We start from the raw sequence: 16,852 nt of genomic DNA on the forward strand, positions 1-16,852 counted from the left end.
GATTTCTTTGGATTTCTTGGGGTGAAAGGTTCAATAGCCCGCCTCTGATTAAGCTTAATATCCCTTTCCTTGTGCAACCTGTTACTTTACTTCTAATGAGTGAAGATTGTGAATTTGGGGTAGGTGGTAGTTGGGTACAATAACTTGCTGCCCTTAATTTTTCCAAACCTTACAGCTTTTGGTTAATCAGAATGGTAGGGACGGCTATGGGTATTGTTCTCATATGTCAATAGTGGAGAAGAAAATTGGAAGAGGAAGTTGCTGAGAAAGAGGGCGTTTCTTAGCACTGCTGTGGAGCCAGTATGTATTTCTTTGTTTGAAATTCTAAAACCAGAAAAGCAGCAACTACAGGACGAAGGAAGGAAAGAACTGTGAAACTCTTTTTCCTGTTCAAGTATCTTTAAGAGCTGTTCCTGTCTCTATCCATGTCCCAGGCTGTACTTTCGTAGAAAAAGTCCATTGTAATTTGTTCAGTTTTCTTCTAGAATGAAATAATTTTAAATCTTAAATCCTCTGAGAATAGTTGTTTAAAAATCAGAGCATTTTATTGAATAAGTTATTTACAATGGATTATTCTTTTTCTCAGCATATTACTAATTCGGTCTTATATATAAAAATATATATAATATATAATAAAAATATAAAATTAATATATAATATATAATAAACATTATATAATATATAATATATAATAATATACATTATATAATATATAATATACATAATATAATATAATATATAATATACATAATATAATATAATATATAATATACATAATATAATATAATATATAATATACATAATATAATATAATATATAATATACATCATATAATATATAATATACATCATATAATATATAATATACATCATATAATATGATATAATACATCATATAATATATATATCATATAAAAAATATATATATAAAATATATTAATATATATTATATAACATGTTATATTATATAATATATATTATATAACATAATATATAACATATAAATATATAATATGTTTATATTATATTTAAATATATTTATATTTGTATATATCAAATATATATAAATAATATATATTATTAATAAATATATAAATAAATATATATTTAATAAATATATTTAATATATATTAATAATATATTTATTAATAATATATATTAATAAATATATTAAATATATTAATAATATATTAATAAATATATATTAACAAATATATATTTAATATATATTAAATATATTTATATTTATATATATTAAATATATATTTATATAAAATATATATTATAGGCCGGGCATGGTGACTCACGCCTGTAATCCCAGCACTCTGGGAGGCCGAGGCGGGTGGATCACGAGGTCAGGAGATCGAGACCATCCTGGCTAACACGGTGAAACCCCGTCTCTACTAAAAATACAAAAAATTAGCCAGGCATGGTGGCGGGCGCCTGTAGTCCCAGCTACTAGGGAAGCTGAGGCAGGAGAATGGCGTGAACCCGGGAGGCGGAGTTTGCAGTGAACCGAGATCGCGCCACTGCACTCCAGCCTGGGCGACAGAGCGAGACTCCGTCTCAAAAAAAAGTATCTCTATATATGTTATATATAATATGTGATATATATAATATAGAGATTATATATAAAATCTGTATATAATATATAAATGTAGATTATATAAATATATTAAAATATAATATATTATAATATATTAATATGTAATATATAAAATATTTATATATTAATATAACATATATTAATATATAAAATAATATATTATCAATATATATTAATATAACATATATTAATATATAAAATAATATATTATCAATATATAAATATATTAATATATATTAATATGATATATAAATATATTAATATATATTGTATGATATATAAATATATTAATATATATTAATATGATATATAAAGATATTAATATATATTAATATGATATATAAATATATTATTAATATAATATATAAATATATATTAATATGATATATAAATATATTGTAATATGATATAGCAATATATAAATAGGATATATTAATATATCGATATATTAATATATCGATATATTAATATAATATATCAATATATAAAGACATATTAATATAATGTATCAATATATTAATATATATTAATATAATATATCAATATATTATTTATATATTAATACAATATATTATATATTAATATAATATATCAATATATTATTTATATATTAATACAATATATTATATATTAATATAATATATAATATATTACATTAATAATATATAAATATATATTATTAATATAATATATAAATATATATTATATTAATGTAATATATAATATATATTATATTAATATAATATATAATATATTATTACATTAATATAATATATAATATATTATTACATTAATATAATATATAATATATTATTACATTAATATAATATATAAATATATATTACATTAATATAATATATAAATATATATTATATTAATATATATTAATATATTATATATTATCGTATATTATATATTATAATATACGATAATATGTAATATGTAATATATAATCTATAATGTATAGGTTATATATGTAAAATATAATGTGTATTTTATATATATATACATATATACACACACACACACACACACATATATATATATATATATCTGTCACCCAGGCTGGAGCGCAGTGGCGTAATCTCGGCTTACTGCAACCTCTGCCTCCCAGGTTCGGGCAATTCTCCTGCCTCAGCCTCCCAAGTATCTGGGACTACAGGCATGCACTGCCGCACCTGGCTAATTTTTGTATTTTTAGTAGAGATGGGGTTTTGCCATGTTGGCCAGGCTGGTCTCAAACTCCTGACCTTGGTTGATCCACCTGCTGCGGCCTCCTGAAGTGCTGGGATTACAGGTGTGAGCCACCGCGCCCAGTTGAGTCTTTGGCTATATTTTAACTGTGATTTCAACCTAAGGAATTGATTTAGATATTAGAGGATGCAAATATCACCATCACTTGAAAAACACATAATAATGTGTTTGGCTTTTGACATGTTAAGTCTTTTTATGCTTTATTTTCTAGGATTGTGTGTACATGATAGTTGTGAAGACACTGAAGTTATTGCATGTGAAGCTCTATTAATACATTCATTCTCAATATATTATATTTTCTGTAAAATAATTAGTCTTAATTAGTATACCAGTCCACAGTACCTTTTTCAAAATCCTTGGCACCAAAAAAAAAGTTCTTGGGACCAAATGTATATCCGAATTTAAAAATTTTTGGATTTTGGGGTTTTAGAAAAGAAATATGGTACTATGTGTTATGTAATACCCCAGAGAGGTCAGGGCAGCACTTTTTAAATCAGATGCATTATTATTTCTGTAGTAAAATGTCTGGATGTTCATATTAACTGGGATAAATACTGTACTATCATTAGCCTTATGTCATTTCTTGTCAGGTTTTGCCTCCAAATGAATAATGAAAAATTTATTTTTCACAGCCTTTGCATTTTGGAGATAAAGTGAAGGGACTGTAGATCTCTGTAGGTGAAACTTACGTGATAGGCCAGGCGCGGTGGCTCAAGCCTGTAATCCTAGCACTCTGGGAGGCTGAGGCGGGCGGATCATGAGGTCAGGAGTTCGAGACCAGCCTGACCAACGTGGTGAAACCCTGTCTCTACTAAAAATACAAAAATTAGCCGGGTGTGGTGGTGCACGCCTGTAATCCCAGCTACTCAGGAGGCTGAAGCAGGAGAATCGCTTGAATCCAGGAGGCGGAGAGGTTGCAGTGAACTGAGATCACGCCACTGCACTCCAGCCTGGGAGACAGAGCAAGACTCCGTCTCAAACAAACAAACAAAATTACATGATAACAAGAGCAATTACAAGGAAAAATATTGTATAGCCCAGTTAATTTCAAAGTCATGGGTCCTAAAAACAATACTACATAGAAGACACCTTTTTTTGTTTCTGTCATACAGAAATCTTACTGTGATTAAAATGTGCCTGATAAGCATTTTTCCTTAAGTACCACAATTTATGCTTTAATATCTTCACTGGTCTCTGAAATGTTAGAATGACACCCTCCACCTTTTTTGTTTTTAATTTTAAAAATTTTATTTCTTTTCTTTTTTTCTTTTTTTAAACAGTAGAGATGGGCTCTCGAAATGTTGCCCAGGCTGGTCTCAAACTTCTGCCCTCAAGTGATCTTCCCACCTTGGCCTCCCAAAGTGTTGAGATTATGGGTGTGAGACTTCATGCCCTGACCCCACCTCTTCTTTAAATAGTGATTTGTAGGGTCTTTGCTCATCATTTTTTGTATAGCATGTAAGAGAATTGTACTTTTTGCATATAATTCAGAGAAAAACAAATCAAATGCAGATCTGTAGATTCATGTTTGCCAATTTTTTTTTTTTTTTTTGAGACCAAGTTTCGCTCTTGTTGCCCAGCCTGGAGTACAATGGCGCAATCTCGGCTCACTGCAACCTCTGCCTCCTGGGTTCAGACAGTTCTCCTGCCTCAGCCTCCTGAGTAGCTGGGATTACAGGCGTCTGCCACCACGCCCGACTAAGTTTTGTATTTTTAGTAGAGACGGGGTTTCTCCAAGTTGGCCAGGCTGGTCTTGAACTCTTGACCTCAGGTGATCCACCTTCCTCGGCCTCCCAAAGTGCTGGGATTACAGGCATTAGCCACTGCACCCAGCCATGTTTGCCAAATTTTAAAGCTGATTTTTTTCCTTTAGAGTATTCTTTTTTTTTTTTTTTTTTTTTTTTTTTTTTGAGACAGAGTCTTGCTCTGTCATTCAGGCTGGAGTGCAGTGGCGCAATCTCAGCTCACTGCAATCTCTGCCTCCCGAGTTCACACCATTCTCCTGCCTCAGCCTCCCTAGTAGCTGGGACTACAGGTGCCCGCCACCACACCCGGGTAATTTTTTGTTTCTGTGTTTTTAGTAGAGACGGGGTTTCACCTTGTTAGCCAGGATGGTCTCGATTTCCTGACCTCATGATCCAACTGCCTTGGCCTCCCAAGGTGCTGGGATTACAGGCATGAGCCACTGCACCCAACCTAGAGTATTCTTTAGAATGAGGTAAAAACTGTCGATGGGATTTGGGTCAAAATTTTGTTTATTTTTAATTTATGAGGCTTCCACAATTTGCACATCTTGGTGTAAGGAGTTTACTAAAATACATTTAATGTTGAGTATTTTTATTTTAAGTGTATGCTATATGAGAAACTTCTGTTTACCAGCCATATGAATTTGGGTGGTTTCTTTAAATGGCCAAGGGCCTCTACGAGCACATTTTCAAAACTCAGGCTACTCTTAGTTTTCTCGGACATCTCTACTGTAGAGTGAGGTGGACTGGTATTGTTGGAGGATGAAGAATTATTTTTTCTCTTTAGAAGGAAGCCCCATGACAGCATGGATTTGTGGAATTTTGTCCTTTAAGAAACCAAGTAGCTGCCTGCTTTGAGGGCCTGAATTCATCCACCTACTTGGGGTGGCTCCATAGTTCCTAAGAATGGTACCTTCACTGTTTTGGAGATACAAAGGGTGAGAAACTGTATCAAGAGTTGCAAGTGGAGTCAATGTGTGATTGGACTAGGGAATGGGAAAAATTATTATTATTATTTGAGACAGGGTCTCACTGTTGCCCTGGCTTGAGTGCAGTGGCAATATCACAGCTCACTCACTGCAGCCTCAACCTCCTAGGCTCAAGCAGTCCTCCTCTTGCCTTAGCCTCCCAAATAGCTGGGACTATATGTGAGCGCTACCATGCCCACCTGATTTGTTAAATTTTTTAGAGACGAGGTCTCACTATGTTGCCCAGGCTGGTCTTAAACTGAGCTCAAGCCATCCTGCTGCCTTGGCCCCTAAAAGTGCTGAGATTACAGGGATAAGCATAAGCCACCATGCCCAGACCCCTCACCCCCTTTTTGTTGTTTGAGATGGAGTCTCACTCTGCTGCCCATGCTGGAGTGCAGTGGCATGATCTCGGCTCACTGTAACCTCTGCCTTCTGGGTTCAAGGGATTCTACTGCCTCAGCCTCCCTAGTAGCAGCTGGGATTACAGGTGCGTGCCACCATGCCTCGCTAATTTTGTTTTTGTTTTTGTTTTTTTTTCCGAGACAGAGTTTTGCTCTTGCTGCCCAGGCTAGAACAATGGCATTATCTCGGCTCACTGCAACTTCTGCCTCCCAGGTTCAAGGCGAATCTTCTGCCTCAGCCTCCTGAGTAACTGGGATTACAGGCATGCGCCACCACGCCTGGCTAATTTTTGCATTTTTAGTAGAGATGGGGTTTCACCATGTTGGTCAGGCTGGTCTGGAACTCCTGACGTCAGGTGATCTACCCGCCTCAGCCTCCCAAATTGCTGGGGTTACGGATGTGAGCCACCACGCCTGGCCTAATTTTGTATTTTTAGTAGAGACGAGGTTTCACCATGTTGGCCAGGCTGATCTCCAACTCTTGACCTCAAGTGATTTGCCCACCTCGGCCTTCCAAAGTACTGGGATTACAGGCGTGAGATACTAATAATGCTTTAATTATGGCCTCTGTATTCTGCTTCATTCTTGTGTGCTCCTCTTCCATTTTATGGTCAGACCAGGAATACTTAAGCAGCATCCCTGGTCTCTACTCACTGGATGGATGACTGGATGCCAATAGCACCCCCTCTGCTCCAGTAGTGATAACCAGAAATGTGTCCAGATATTGTTACTTTTATCCTGGGGGGATAGATTTCCCCCTGTTGAGAGCTACTGTATCAATAAGGGTAGGAGTGGTGGAGCAATAGAGGAAAGTGATTATAGATGTCCTCAGGTGCATGTTCTCCTTTTTCTCCTTCTTTCTGGTTATGCAGTTCCTGTCTCTGACTTTGGATAAGAAAATGAGAAAAATCAGGAGTTGACCATTTAAAAATAGCCCCATTATTTTTATTCTGTTCAAATTTTATTTTATTTGGTTTAAATATATTAGAGCAGGACAGATAGCTGAATTATTTATGCAGATCTATGTAAATTTAATTTCTACCACTGATTAAGATTAGATAGAGTAAAGAACTACTGGAATATTACTACCTACCTTACATGAAAGACTGTTTCTCAGAAAAGCTCATAGCTGAAAAGTTTAACGCCTAAAGGATAACCAGCATTGCTTATATAAAGAACTTGCCAGAACTTGTCAGGATTCTTTGCTAATTTTTGAGCTTCATGGCTAAGATGTATCTCTTGATGTCCCTGCATAGACACTTCATAACTCCAAAAAACATGTTTAGAAAGGGCATGCTTTTCTAAGCTCAGTATTTTTTGTGACAGGCGGATTGGTCAAGGCAGTGGTCCTTGGTTCCTCTGGGCATTCATAAATTAATGACAAGGTAGTGGTAACATTTGAAGACTTCATTCTCTTTTGGCCAACTCTGTACAATATAACATTATAATCATTCATGTCTTAGTCATCATTAAGGTAAAGTTGAATGAGTGTTTTTTCCTGTTCTGTTTGAAGTTATGAATGGTACTTTACAGAATTCAAATGTATAGTTATGAATAGTATCTCAGAATAGTTACCATTTATGCAAATGAAACACACTTCTTAACTTAGAAACCAAACAGAATTGAATTAGAAAAGAGAAGAATAGAAACAAGAATTGTTGAATGCTTGCTAAAGAAATAATGTTCAGATATAGAAGTATCTCAGAAAAATTTGCTTTTCATCATGATTTCCACAGACTAATAAATAATTTGAAATTGATAGGAGAGGCTATTAAACTTTGCCTGTGATATTTCTTTTCAAGCTCTGTTTTTCTTTTGGTAAAATACAGAGAAGTCTGAGATGTACTCTCAGCTATAAGATTAATTCCATTTGAACAAAATAGTTTCTTTTTTTTCTTTTTTCTTTTTTTTGAGACGGAGTCTTGCTCTGTCGCCCAGGCTGGAGTGCAATGGCCCGATGATCTTGGCTCACTGCAGCGTCTGCGCATGCCCTCCCCGCCCACCCCGGGCTCAAGCGATTCTCCTGCCTCGGCCTCCTGAGCTGAGTAGCTGGGATTACAGGCGCCCACCCCCACGCCTGGCTAATTTTTGTATTTTTAGTAGAGACGGGGTTTTGTCATGTTGGCCAGGCTGGTCTCAAACTCCTGGCCTCAAGTGATCTGCCCACCTCTGCTTCCCAAAGTGCTGGGATTAACAGGCGTGAACCACCACGCCTGGCCCCAAGTTTCTTATTTTGAGAATACGGAAGGCTTTTTGAGAAAAAGCAGTGGTTTGATTCATTTCCAATTTGAGTGAACATGTGTATGTGTATACACACATGCGTTATTTTTTTCATACGGAGTCTCCCTCTGTCGCCCAGGCTGGAGTGCAGTGGTGTGATCTCGGCTCACTGCAACCTCCACCTCCCAGGTTCAAGTGATTCTCCTGCCTCAGCTCCCGAGTAGCTGGGACTACAGGTGCGTGCCACTACATCTGGCTAATTTTTTTTTTTTTTTTTTGTATTTTTAGTAGAAACGGGGTTTCACCGTGTTAGCCAGGATGGTCTCGATCTCCTGACCTCCACACATGCATTCTTTTTTTTTGTTTGTTTTTGTTTTTGTTTTTTGAGACGGACTCTTGCTCTGTCACCCAGGCTAGAGTGCAGTGGTGTGATCTCGGCTCACTGCAAGCTCTGCCTCCCAGGTTCACGCCGTTCTGCTGCCTCAGCCTCCTGAGTAGCTGGGACTACAGGGAGGAGCTGGGAGTAGCTGGGACTACAGGCGCCTGCCACCACCCCCGGCTAATTTTTTTGTATTTTTAGTAGAAACGGGGTTTCACCGTGTTAGCCAGGATGGTCTCGCTCTACTCACCTCCGCCCGCCTCGGCCTCCCAAAGTGCTGGGATTACAGGTGTGAGCCACCGCACCTGGCCCAACACATGCATTCTTAAATATGTCGTGTGGCTTGTGTGAATTTTAAGCTTTGTAATTGACATAGTAAAGTAACAAGAGCAGTTCATTTACTCTCAAGTATTTCTATTTGAAACCTCTCCTTCCTTCATACCTGGATTATGCCTTTGTTCTAGCAAGTACTCAGTTTATTTCTATTTTATTCTATTTTATTTTATTTTATTTTATTTTTATTTTTTTGAGATGGAGTCTCATTCTGTTTCCAGGCTGGAGTGCAGTGGTGCCATCTAATCTCACTGCAACCTCTGCCTCCCGGGTTCAAGCGATTCTCGTGCCTTAGCCTCTGGAGTAGCTGGGATTACAGGTGCCTGCCACCGTACTCGGCTAATTTTTGTATTTTTAGTAGAGACGGGGCTTCACCATGTTGGCCAGGCTGATCTTGAACTCCTTACCTCAAGTGATCTGCCCAATTCGGCCTCCCAAAGTGCTGGGATTACAGACATGAGCCTCCACACCCGGCCATAAGTACTCAGTTTAAAAAGTTTGCTCTTAAGTCTTGAGAAATTTTGTTTAACTGTGTAGAAGAAGGTTTTGGGTCATGCCTATTGATACTCCTTTTCATTCACAATTGAGAACTATAAGTGAATTTCCCTTTGTAGAATATTGATAGTCTTTAAAGAATAGTATTCCTGAATACCAAAGGCATCTGTGGAATTATGAGAATTATAAGACTAACTTCTTCCCTGTCTTTACTTTTAAAGTTCCTTCAGCATTCATTGGATGATAATTTGCAAAGCATAGTGCTCCACTTTGTTGTATACCATTACAGTCAGTCCCCAGCACTTGAGATATATTAGTAGCTACTTTTTTTTTTTTTTTTTTTTTGAGACAGAGTCTTGCTCTGCCACCCAGGCTGGAATGTAGTGGCGCCATCTCGGCTCACTGCAGCTTCTGCCTCCCTGGTTCCAGCGATTCTCCTGCCCCAGCCTCCTGGGTAACTAGGATTATAGGCATGTGCCACCACACCCAGCTAATTCTTGTATTTTTAGTAGAGACGGGGTTTCACCATATTGGCCAGGCTGGTCTTGAACTCCTGACCTCAGGTGATCCACCCGCCTCGGCCTGCCAAAGTGCTGGGATTACAGGCGTGAGCCACCGTGCCAGGCCATTAGTAGCTGCATTTTATAGATAAAGTAAACTGGTTCTGAGAGATTAACTTCCTCAAAATTATTCAACTAAATAATGGAACATTTGAAATTGAAATGTCTTTTTTAAAATGAGGTTTTTATTTATTTTAAAATTATTTGGAATTTTTAAATAATAAAATAGAGATGAGGTGTGGGTATGTTGCTAAGGCTGGTCTCCAGCCCCTGGCTTCAAGTGATCCTCCCACCTTTGCCTCCCAAGGTGCCGCCAAGATTACAGGTGTAAGCCACCAAGCCTAGCCAAGATTTTTTTTTTTTTTTTTTTTGAGATGAAGTCTCACTCTGTCGCCCACGCTGGAGTGCAGTGGCACAGTCTTGGCTCACTGCAACCTCTGCCTCCTGGGTTCAAGCAATTCTCCTACCTCAGCCTCCCAAGTAGCTGGGATTACAGGTGCCTGCCACTACGCCCGGCTAATTTTTTGTATTTTTAGTAGAGACGGGGTTTCACCATGTTGGCTAGGGTGGTCTTGAACTCCTGACCTTGTGATCCACTCGCCTCGGACTCCCAAAGCTCTGGGATTACAGGTGTGAGCCACCACGCCCGGCCCTAGCCAAGATTTTTAAAGGTAAAACTTATATACAGTGAGATGGAAGTATATAATTAGATGAGTTTTGACAAATGTAAACACCTATGTAGCCAACACTCACATCAAGAAATAGAACATTTTGGCTGGGCGCAGTGGCTCACGCCTGTAATCCCAGCACTTTGGGAGGTCGAGGCGGGTGGATCACCCGAGGTCGGGAATTGGAGACCAGCCTGACCAACATGGAGAAGCCCTGTCTCTACTAAAAATACAAAAAATTATCTGGGTGTGGTGACGGATGCCTGTAATCCCAGCTACTCTGGAGGCTGAGGCAGGAGACTCGCTTGAACCTGGGAGGCGGAGTTTACAGTGAGCCGAGATCACGCCATTGCACTCCAGCCTGGGCAACAAGAGCGAAACTCCATCTCAAAAAAAGGAAAAAGAAATAGAACATTTTTATAACCCTCCAAAGTTCCCTCCTTCCAGTTCCCCTTCCAGTCAATCTCCACCATTTTATAGGCAACCAATGTTCTGATTTCTATCCCCACATATTAAATTTACCTGTTCTTGAATCATACAGTATGCACACTTTTGTGTCTGACTTTTTCTGTTTCAGCATAGTTTTTCACATTTGTCCGTGTTAATGTGTATACGAACCCAAGTCCTTTGATGCATATCTAGAGTTCTTTCCAACAAACCACAGCTACTAATTTGCTTATTCTTACATCATATCCTTTTTTTTTTTTTTTTTTTTGCTTTGCTATTTGCATGAAATTTATTTTCTACTTCTTTTCTTTCTTTCCTTTTTTATTTTTTTTAGAGGTAGAGTCTTCCCTCTGTCCCCCAGGCTAGAGTGCAGTGGCAGGATCTCGGCTCGCTGCAACCTCTGCCTCCCGGGTTCAAGCAGTTCTTCTGCCTCAGCCTTCCAAGTCTCTTTTTAGTAGAGACGGGGTTTCACCATGTTGGTCAGGTTGGTCTTGAACTCCTGGTTTCAAGTGATCCACCTGCCTCAGCCTCCCAAAGTGCTGGGATTACAGGCATGAGCCACCACACCCGGCCTGCCTCCCATTTCTAATATCCTAGATTTATTTATTTTTAAAATCTCTTTGAAGTTACAAAAGTAATACTTGTTCATTGCAACAGATTATTTTTTATTTTTTGAGATGAAGTCTTGCTCTGTCACCCCGGCTGGAGTGCAGTGGCATGATCTCTGCTCACTGCAACTTCTACCTCCCTGGTTCAAGTGATTCTCCTGCCTCAGCCTCTTGAGTAGCTGGGATTGTAGGCATGTGTCAACATGCCCAGCTAATTTTTGTATTTTTAGTAGAGATGGGATTTCGCCATGTTGGCCAGGCTGGTGTTGGACTCCTGGCCTCATGTGATCTGCCAGCCTCAGCCTCCCAAAGTGCTGGGATTACAGGTGTGAGCCACCGCGCCTGGCCTTAAAAAGACATTTAAAAAAAATCTGTACTCATATAGAAGCCCCTCTGGTCCCTTTGGTCTTTTGCGATATCTTTCTAGGCCTTCTCTATTTTACCTTTTTTGTGCTATGATGACTACAACTACACATTCTATTCTAGGTACAGGTACACTTTGGTTTGTACAAGGATAGGATAATATGTTCTGTGTTTCCAAAGCTTTCATAATGACAGCCAGTATTTTGTTGCCTTTTTGTAGCTGTATTCAGGGTACAGTCTAGGGACTTTGAAACCCCTTTCCTATGTTAAAACAGGTAGCTTTAGAGCCCATCATTTGATAATTATAGTTTGAACTATTTTTCTGTCACTGAATTACCTTATTTTTGTCTACATGGAAGCTGTTTTTCACATTCCTGAACACATAGAGCCTTGCACCATTGTACTTCTATGTGTTGCTGTAGAGTCATCTGCAAACTGGGAAGATTTCACTATTGTTTTTTCTAGATAATTTCTAAAAATGTTAATTGTGGTAGATTTCAGCCTTGATCCCTTGGGGACCCTTTGTTTATACATCTTTAGAGAAGGGACTGTGTCACAACTCTCTTATTTCTGTTTTTAAATGAATTCTCTGGGGGTAAAATAGTCTACTTATTTGCTGTTTTCAGAAGCCTCTGGAAGAGGTTTTTTTTTTTTAAATTTTATCCACTTAATTCTCATTATACTATGTGATGTAGTTTGAATATGTATCCTCTCTAAATCTCATGTTGAAATGTAATCCCCAGTGTTGGAGATGGGGCCTGGTAGGAGGTGTTTAGGTCATGGGGGCAGGTCCCTCATGAATGGCTCGGGCCATCCCCTTGGTGATAAGTGAGCTCTCGCTCTGAGTTCACATGTGAAGTGCCTGCTTGCGCTTTTCCTTCCGCCATGAGTAAAAGCTTCCTGAAGCCTCCCCAGGAGCACATACTGGCACTGTTTCCTGTACAGCCTGCAGAACTGTGAGCCAGTGAAACCTCTTTGCCTATAAATTACCCAGTCTCAGATATTTCTTAATAGCAATGCAAGAATGGCCTAAGACACCATGTATCTTCTCATCAGATGTGTATATGTGTTACCTAAGGCCTCATAAACAGTAGGTTTTCTGTAAGCCTTTGGTATATTAAACATTCAACAATAGGATAATGCCTAGTATTGGGTTATTAGTTTAACATTCAACAGATTTATCAAGTGCCTACTGTGTGTCACATACTACTAAGGATACAACTCAGTGATCTTGAGAAGAAACAAGGTCCATGCTGTCATGCAGTTTGGGAAGCCTTGGATAGACAGTAAAGACATAAATAAGGCTAGGTGTAGTGGCTCACACCAACTTGGGGAGGCGTGAGGCCAAGTATTTTGGGAGGCCGACGTAGGCCAGATCACTTGAGCCCAGGAGTTTGAGACCAGCGTGGGTAACATGGTGAAACCCCATCTCTACAAAAAATACAAAAATTAGCTGAGTGTGGTGGTGTGCACCTGTAGTACCAGCTGCTCAGGAGGCTGAAGTGGGAGGATGACTTGAGCCCAGGAGGCAGAGAGGTTGCAGTGAGCCAAGATTATGCCACTGCACTCCAGCCTGGGCAACAGAGGCAGATACTGTCTCAAAAAACAAAACAAAACAAAACAAAAAACAAAAAGACATAAAATGTTAACGATTGTGAGGTATGTTAGAAAATAAAATAGGGTGCTATAATAGAGAGTAATAGAGGAACTTAGATAAGGATGGTCAGGAAAGGCTTCTCTGAGAAGGTGATATACTGAAAGTGAAGAATGAAAATGAACCATCCAAATAGAGAAACAAGGGAAGAGAGTTCCAGGGAGAAGGAACTGTTGACGGCAGAGGCCCTGAATCAGGAAAATCCTTAGTGTATTCTGAGAGTGATGGAAGCCTACCATGGCTATATATTAGTGAATGGTGGTAACAAAATATGTGATTGGAGAGATGGGTAGGAACCAGATATTTCAAAGCTTTTTAGGACTGTTAAGGAGTTCTGTTTATTTATTTTTTGAGACAAGGTCTTGCTCTGTTTCCCAGGCTAGTGGCACAGTCATGGCTCGCTGCAGCTTTGAACTCCTGGGACTCAAGTGATCCTCCTGCCTCAGCCTCCTGCGTAGCTGGGACTACAGTTATATAACACCACACCTGCCTAATTTTTAAATTTTATGTGTAGAGATTGGGTCTCTCTATGTTGCCCAGGCTGGTCTCGAACCCCTGGCCTCAAGCAGTCCTCCTGCCTCAGCCTCCCATAGTGATAGGCTTTCAGATGTGAGCCACCACATCTGGCCAGGAGTTTTGCGTGTATTTTGTTTTGTTTTGTTTTATTTTTGAGACAAGATCCCACTCTGTCACCTAGGCTGGAGTGCAGTGGTGCGATCATGGCTCACTGCAGCCTTAACCTCTGTGGCTCAAGTGATCCTCCCACCTCAACCTCTTGGGTACTTGGGACTACAGATGCAGGCCACCATGCCAGGCTAATTGTTTTATTTTTTATTTTTTATTTTTATTTTTATTTTTGAGGCAGAGTCTCACTCTGTTGCCCAAGCTGGAGGGCAGTGGCATGATCTCAGCTCACTGCAACCTCTGCCTCCTGGGTTTAGGCGCGATTCTCCTGCCTCAGCCTCCTGAGTAGCTGGGACTATAGGCACATACCACCATGCCCAGCTAATTTTTGTATTTTTTGTAGAGACGGGGTTTCATCATGTTGGCCAGGATGGTCTGGATCTTGTGACCTTGTGATCCGCCCGCCTCAGCCTCCCAAAGTGCTGGGATTACAGGCGTGAGCCACCGTGCCCAGCCTAATTGTTTTATTTTTTATGGAGATGGAGTCTCACTATGTTGCCTAGGCTATTGAACTCCTGGGCTCAAGTGATCTTCAGCTTCAGCCTCCCAGAGTGCTGAGATTACAGGCGTATGAGCCACTTTGCCTGGGTGTGTTTTATTTTTAAGTAAAATGGGAAGTCTGGAAGAAGTGTTTTGTTTTTAAATTGAGGTGCTTGAAGATTAAAAAAAAACAACTTTTTAATGAAAAATATCAAGCATACATATAAGTAAAGAGAATGATGTAATGAACTCCTGTGCATCTATCTCCTAGCCTCAACAAGTATCAACTCATGGCCATTACAACAGGTCTTTGAATAACATTATTTTGTTCAACTTCATTGCGTTATAGTGTTGATGAGAAAAAAAATGTATTCCTGGCCGGGGCTACTGTCTGTGTAGTTTGCACATTCTCCCCACATCTGTGTGGGCTTTCTCCAGTACTTTGGTTTCCCTCCAGGTACTCTGGTTTCCTCCTGCATCACAGAATTGTGCATGTTTGATGAATTGGTGTCTCTAAATGGTCCCAGTCTGAGTGAGTGTGGGTGCGTGTGTGATTGATGGGATGGCATCCTGCCCGGAGTTGGTTCCCACCTTGCTCCCTGGGCTGCTGGGACAGGCTCCAGCCACCCATGACCCTGAACTGGAATAATTAGGTAAATACTTATCTTTCTTGTTTTTGTTAATCTTTCTTAAATGTTTGTATAGCTCACATTTGTTTCAGTGTTTAATATTAGAAGTGTTTTGGTCTTTCTTTAGAAGTTTGGTGATGTTTTTGTGACCAGAAATATGCTATAGGAACTTAACTCTTGTTTACATTAGACTGTGGTAAAATTGGTTTTGTTATACATTGTTTTGCTTAAAATGGTGATATCCAAGAATCTATTGATGAGTTAAGTGAAGACTTACTGTGTTGTTTCTTCCAATACCCCTCTTTCCTCCACTATTACAATTTTTTCAATGATTAACAATGTAACTTGTTTTTTTTTTTTTTTGGCCATGGAGTCTGGAGTCTCGCTGTGTCGCCCAGACTGGAGTGCAGTGGCGCAGTTTTGGCTCACTGCAACCTCAGCCTCCCGAGTAGCTGGGACTACAGGCACCTGCCACCACGCCCAGCTAATTTTTTGTATTTTTAGTAGAGAAGGGGTTTCACCATGTTAGCCAGGATGGTCTTCATCTCCTGACCTCATGATCCGCCCGCCTCGGCCTCCGAAAGTGCTGGAATTACAGGCATGAGCCACCGCTCTTGGCCATTTATTGGCTATTTGTATGTCTATTTAAATCTGTTGCTTCTTTTAAAATTGGATTATTTGTCCTTTTATTGTATTTTAATAGTTCTTTATTCTGGATACAGGTTGTTTATCAGATACATTATTTACAAAGATTTTCTCCCATTCTGTGGGTTGTCTTTTCACTTTTTATGATCATGCCCTATAAAGCACAATTTTTTTTTGTTTGTTTCCTTTTTTTTTTTTTTTTTTTGAGACAAGGTCTTGCTGTGTCTCCCAGGCTGGAATGCAGTAGTGCCATCATGGCTCACTGCAGCCTTGAATTTCTGGGCTCAAGGGATCCTCCCACCTCAGCCTCCTAAGTAGCTAGGGCTACAGGCTCACATCTTCATGCCATGCTAATTTTCTTCCCCCCCTTTTTTTTTTGTAAAGATGGGGTCTTGCTTTGTTGCCCAGATTGGTCTTGAACTCCTGGCCTCAAGCGATCCTTGCCTCGGCCTCCCAAGGTGCTGGGGTTACGAGCCACCCTGCCTGGCCTGATTTCCTTTTTTTTTTTTTTTTTTTGGAGACAGGGTTTCACTGTGTCACCCAGGCTGGAGTGCAGTCGTGGAATCTCAGCTCACTGCAACCTCTGCCTCCTGGGCTCAAGCAATCTTCCCACCTCAGCCTTCCACGTGGCTGGAACTACAGGTGCTAGCCACCATGCCTGGCTAATTTTTGCATTTTTTGTAGAGATGGGATTTCACCATGTTGCCCAGG

At 39.2% G+C, this 16,852-nt stretch overlaps 1 protein-coding gene across 2 annotated transcripts in view; it reads left to right on the forward strand.

The window, feature by feature from the left end:
- The window catches only part of WASF2 (WASP family member 2), an 86,940-nt gene that overhangs the window by 1,591 nt on the left and 68,497 nt on the right, over nucleotides 1–16,852 (forward strand). The gene's annotated exons all lie outside the window — the stretch shown is intronic.

Source organism: Pongo abelii, chromosome 1, assembly GCF_028885655.2.
Source record: "Pongo abelii isolate AG06213 chromosome 1, NHGRI_mPonAbe1-v2.0_pri, whole genome shotgun sequence".
NCBI classification, from domain to species: Eukaryota; Metazoa; Chordata; class Mammalia; order Primates; family Hominidae; genus Pongo; species Pongo abelii.